General features: G+C 48.8%; 1 pseudogene; it reads left to right on the top strand.

Moving 5' to 3' along the window:
* Positions 1-1154: 1154 nt before the first annotated feature.
* Positions 1155-3354, top strand: LOC110202240 (polyadenylate-binding protein 1 pseudogene; annotated as a pseudogene).
* The last annotated feature ends 2515 nt before the right edge of the window (positions 3355-5869 follow it).

The following is a 5869-nucleotide window of genomic DNA, read 5'->3' as shown; positions in this document are numbered from 1 at the left end:
GTGCTGAACATAGGTCATGCCATTTGTTATTCACAAAAATCTTATGAGGCAGGTGATATCATTTTCCCCATTGTACAGATGAGCAAACAGAGGTTAAGTGACTTGCCCAGGGTTACATAGCTGGAAGGGAGAGGGGAAGGAAAGAAGGAAGGAAGGAAGGAAGGAAGGAAGGAAGGAAGGAAGGAAGGAAGGAAGGAAGGAAGGAAGGAAGGAAGGAAGGAAGGAAGGAAAGAAGGAAGGAAAGAAGGAGGGAGGGAGGGAAAGGAAGGGAAGGAGGGAGGGAGGAAAGGAAGGGAAGGAAGGAGGGAGGAAAGGAAGGGAGGAAGGAAATAAACATTTATACAGCACCTACTATGTGCCAAGCACTGAGCACTTTACAAATATTTTCCCATTTGATCCTGGGAGGTGGGTACTATTATTATCCCTATTTCACCATTGAGGAAAATGAGGCAGACCGGTGAAGTGACTTCCCCAGGGTCACACAGTCTGAGGTTGGATTTGACCTCAGGTCTTCCTGACTCCAGGCCCAGGGCTTAGTACACTGCATCACAGTAATTTAAAAAAAAAAAATTAATGTAAAGGTAAAAAAAAAAATCCGTTTGGGAATTGATCAGGGTCAGCAGCCATTCCCTGGGCGCCCATCAGGCCGCTAGATAAGCCCCGCGGCCAGTGCTGGGAGTGAGGCTGTGTGCTCGGGTCCAAGCCCACGTTTACTATTGACCAAAAAATGACAGAGCATCTTCGTCAAAACCCGAGGCCCTCCCCTCCCCCCGCCCCCGAGCATCTTGTGTGTGGTTCTCCCTCCCCTAGGAATCCACCACCGAGGGCGAGCCCCCCGCCCGCGCCCGCCCGGCCCCCGGCCCCCGGCCCCCGGCCCCGGCCAGGACCACGGCCACCTCCCAGCTCCCGAGGCCGCCGCAGCGCCCCTGCCCCCAGCGCAGGGAGCTAGCGGAGGAGCGAGCGAGCCGCCCCTGGCCCTGTCGCCGCCCCTGCCGCCGCCCCCTCTGCCGCCGCCCCCTCTGCTGCGCCGCCGTGGAGCCGTTTTCGATTCCGATTCTGGTAGATTTTTGTCCCTCCGCGCTCGCCCTCTCTCCCCTCCCCTCCCCCCGCCCAGCCCCCACCCCGGCTCCAGACTGCGGCCCCCCCACCCGTTCCTTTCCTCTTGCCGGAAAGCTCGCGGAGGCGGAGGCGGCGGCGGCGGCGGCGGCGGCAGCAGCCTGTGGCCCTTGTCTTCCTCCTCCTCCTCTTCTTCTTCCTCCTCCTCCTCCTCCTCTTCTTCCTCCTCCTTCCTCCTCATCGGGAGGCGGCGGCGGCAGCGAGATGCATCCCAGCGCCCCCAGCTACCCTACGGCCTCGCTATACGTGGGGGACCTGCACCCCGAGGTGAGCGAGGCTATGCTGTACGAGAAGTTCAGCCCAGCCGGGCCCATCCTCTCCATCCGCGTTTGCAGGGACATGATCACCCGGCGCTCCCTGGGCTACGCCTATGTCAACTTCCAGCAGCCGGCCGACGCCGAGCGAGCCCTGGAGACCATGAATTTCGATGTCATCAAGGGCAAGCCAGTGCGCATCATGTGGTCCCAGAGGGACCCCTCCCTCCGCAAAAGCGGTGTGGGCAACATCTTCATCAAAAACCTGGACAAGTCCATCGACAACAAGGCTTTGTTCGATACCTTCTCTGCCTTCGGCAACATCCTCTCCTGCAAGGTGGTATGTGATGAAAATGGGTCCAAGGGCTATGGATTTGTACACTTTGAGACCCGAGAGGCTGCCGAGAGGGCCATTGACAAAATGAATGGGATGCTGCTCAATGACCGCAAGGTCTTCGTGGGGCGCTTCAAATCCCGAAAAGAGAGAGAGGCGGAGCTCGGGGCCAGAGCCAAAGAATTCACCAACGTTTACATCAAGAATTTTGGCGAGGACATGGACGATCTGAGACTAAAGAGGCTTTTTGGTAAGTTTGGACCCGCTTTGAGTGTCAAGGTAATGACTGATGAAAGTGGCACCTCCAAAGGGTTTGGCTTTGTGAACTTTGAGAGGCATGAAGATGCCCAAAAGGCTGTAGATGAGATGAATGGGAAAGAACTGAATGGGAAAAAAATCTATGTGGGCCGGGCTCAGAAGAAAGTGGAGCGCCAGACTGAACTCAAGCGCAAATTTGAACAGATGAAGCAGGACAGGATCACTAGGTACCAGGGGGTGAACCTGTATGTGAAAAATCTCGATGATGGGATCGATGACGAGCGTCTGCGGAAGGAGTTCTCCCCATTTGGTACAATCACCAGTGCAAAGGTGATGATGGAAGGGGGCCGCAGCAAAGGCTTTGGCTTCGTGTGTTTCTCTTCGCCGGAGGAAGCCACCAAAGCCGTCACTGAAATGAATGGCAGGATTGTGGCCACCAAGCCCTTGTATATAGCTTTAGCCCAGCGCAAAGAGGAGCGACAGGCTCACCTCACAAACCAGTACATGCAGAGAATGGCCAGTGTCAGAGCTGTGCCCAACCCTGTGATCAACCCTTATCAGCCTCCTTCAGGTTACTTCATGGCAGCTATTCCTCAGACTCAGAACCGTGCTGCCTACTATCCTGCTAGCCAAATCGCTCCTCTCAGACCAAGTCTTCGCTGGACCGCTCAGGGCGCCAGACCTCATCCATTCCAGAACATGCCCGGTGCTATCCGCCCAGCGGCTCCCAGGCCACCATTCAGTACCATGAGACCAGCTTCTTCACAGGTGCCGAGAGTGGTGTCCACACGTGTGGCAAACACTACGGCTCAGACCTTGGGTCCACGTCTAGCGGGGGCAGCTGCCGCAGGTTCCCCTGCTGTCCGCTCGGTTCCACAGTATAAGTACGCTGCCGGTGTTCGCAATCCTCAACAGCATCTTAATGCTCAACCGCAGGTCACCGTGCAGCAGCCCGCCGTTCATGTGCAAGGTCAGGAACCTTTAACTGCTTCTATGTTGGCATCTGCCCCTCCGCAAGAGCAGAAGCAGATGCTGGGTGAACGCCTGTTTCCACTCATTCAGGCCATGCACCCTACTCTGGCTGGGAAAATCACTGGCATGTTGCTAGAAATCGACAACTCGGAGCTTCTTCACATGCTGGAGTCTCCTGAGTCTCTGCGCTCTAAGGTCGATGAAGCCGTAGCAGTGCTGCAAGCTCACCAGGCGAAAGAGGCTGCCCAGAAAGCGGTGAACAGTGCTTCCGACGTGCCCACTGTTTAAAAGAAAAGATGAGGGATGAGAAATGGAACCCCAGCTTCATCTGAAGAAAATTGTCCAAACATCCAAAAACTTAAATATTGTGAAAAAAAAAACCATGGCAAAACATGAAATAAAGAAAAAATGTAAAGGAAACTTTGAACTTGATGTACAAGCAAATGCCAGGTCTAGCAAACTTAATGCTAGTCCTAGATTACTTATTGATTTAAAAGCAAAAAAACTCCCCAAAACCCAAAAAGCAAACAAACAAAAAAAATACCCCCCCAAAATAGTAAAATATAAAAACAAATGTTTTGGGGGAAGTGATTTTCAGCACAGTACAAAAATTTAAAGCATTCCTTTCTTTAATTTTATAATTCTTTATTGTGGAAAAGCTCAGAATATCACCACTGTTTTAGATAACAGAATTGATAGCTGAGCAAGGAAATGTAATTTGGATTATAAAATTCTTCCTTTAATAAAAGTTCCTTAAACAGTTGGGGGAGGGTGGGAGGGAGGGAGAATGAAATGGAGATGTGGTCCAAAGAAAACAAATTTAATCCCAGTACAGAAAAAATATCTGATGGGAAAAAAAAATATGCAACAACCCTTTTAAAATCACACCTTCAAATTATACATTATTCAGAATATACATTTTATTTATTATTTATTGACTTCAAATTATTCATTTCAATGAGATGTGGATAAGATTAATACTCAGGAGAAGTCACAGGATGCAAAAATTGATCTGACACTTGTCATAAATTATAGATTTCCAGATGAAAAGGACCTAGTTAACAAAGGAAGAAAGTGACTTCCTGCTTTTTAAAAGCAGAGTCATAGGAAAAGCTGGCTTCTGCCTTATATTTGGTCTAGAACTATTATCTCTAATCTGGGTATTCCCTTTTAAAACAGCTAAATTTATAAGCCACTTGCTATTGGCCTTTGGTGACATCCTGCTGACTCCTCTTTGGCAGTTTATTTGATAAGAGGTTTCTTCCTATTAAGGTCTGTTTGCCTTTTGAATCAGATTTTCAGTTCTTTTTAAGATAGTGAGAATAGGTTTGATTTCTTCCAGTCTTTTCTGATGTGCCCATGGTCAGCCATGGGGTCTCTCCATGGAGGAGAGTGTTAGACTGGGATTTAAGAAATCTGCAGTTTTGTTCTTGGCCTTGCTGTCACTGTGGCTGCTGCTGCTACTACTTCTGATAGAGCAAAATTGTAAAGGGTTGGAAAGTTTGCAAAGCACTTTACATAGTTCAATGCATTCAATGCTCCCGATAGCCCTATTATCCCCATTTGTAGATGAGGAAACGGACTCTGTGGGGTTAAGTCACTTGTCCAGAGGCACCTAAGGCAAGTTAATAAGCATGTAACTAGTTATGTGATCTTAAGCAAGTTATTTCTCTGGACTCAGTTTCTTCATTTATAAAATGAGGGTTGGATTTCTAGGGTCCCTCTCAATTCTAAAATCCTGGGAACTCTTTGATTGGGAGCAAGACTGGCCTTATGTGAGCATGGATTAGGTGATCACTTGTTAGTTATGAGTTAGTAGGCAAAGGGAAGCTCTATTCCTACCCAACACAGCTGGGACTTGAATGAATCTGGGACATGGATGAATGAATGAGCATTTGTCGGGTGCTTACTCTATGTGAAGCATGGTGCTAAGTGCTGGGATGCAAATAGAAAGTGAAGGCAGTTTCTGCTTTCAAGGAGTTTGCTTTCTAAAAAGGAGACAATACATCAGGAAGTTTCAGATGCAAGTCAAATAAATGGAAAAGCTTGGAAATGCATCTTTTGTAGTGTCATTTCAATTGATAAAACCGTTTGATGGTGCCAAAGACTTCGGTGAGAACTTGGCTTTCTGGTTCTTTAGTACCTGTGGCTACTAAGGAAGCTGGGCCTTCAGCAGCCTCAGAGGTTGCACCTCTGCAAGGGTGGCTCCCCTCTTCTGAGGCATCTTGGGCTTACCTGCTCACAGGTGGTAGTGGTAGTTATAGCTGTGATGGCAGACCCCTGCACAGGGGTTGTTCCTCTGGATAGTGGCTATGGGGACTGGACTGGAAGCAGGGCATGTGGTCTAGGAGCCACTATTCTTGGGACTTTGGGGTGATACTGCTTGTCAGTAACTTTGGGCAATTTAGTATCAGCTAAGTGGCCCAGTGGATCTGGAGTCAGGAAGACCTGAGTACAAATCTGGCCTCAGACACTTAACTAGCTGTGTGAACATGGATAAGTCACTGAATGGCTGTCTGCCTCAATTTCCTCAACTGTAAAATGGGGATAATAATAGTACCTACCTCCTAGGGTTCTCGTGAGGATCAGATGAGGTAATAGCTGTAAAGCTATTTTGTGCAGTGCCTGGCATATAATAGGTGATTTATATATGCTTATTTGCACCCTTCTTCCTTCCTTCCTTCCTTCCTTCCTTCCTTCCTTCCTTCCTTCCTTCCTTCCTTCCTTCCTTCCTTCCTTCCTTCCTCCTCCCTCACTATATATATGGAAAAAGACAAATTTTGTGTATGTTACAACACTTTCCAGCTCTGGCTCTGGTTGTGAAAAAGGTGGTAGTCAGGGTGCTAAAATATTCAGATTGAGGTCCATGAACCATACCAGAAGATCCATCCCCCACCTGCCTTGATTTTGTTGTATTTCATATAGACCAGTTCAT

Source organism: Phascolarctos cinereus, unplaced genomic scaffold (assembly GCF_003287225.1).
Source record: "Phascolarctos cinereus isolate Bilbo 61053 unplaced genomic scaffold, phaCin_HiC Scaffold_6;HRSCAF=336, whole genome shotgun sequence".
Classification (NCBI taxonomy): domain Eukaryota; kingdom Metazoa; phylum Chordata; class Mammalia; order Diprotodontia; family Phascolarctidae; genus Phascolarctos; species Phascolarctos cinereus.
This window is presented reverse-complemented; position numbering and strand designations above follow the sequence as displayed.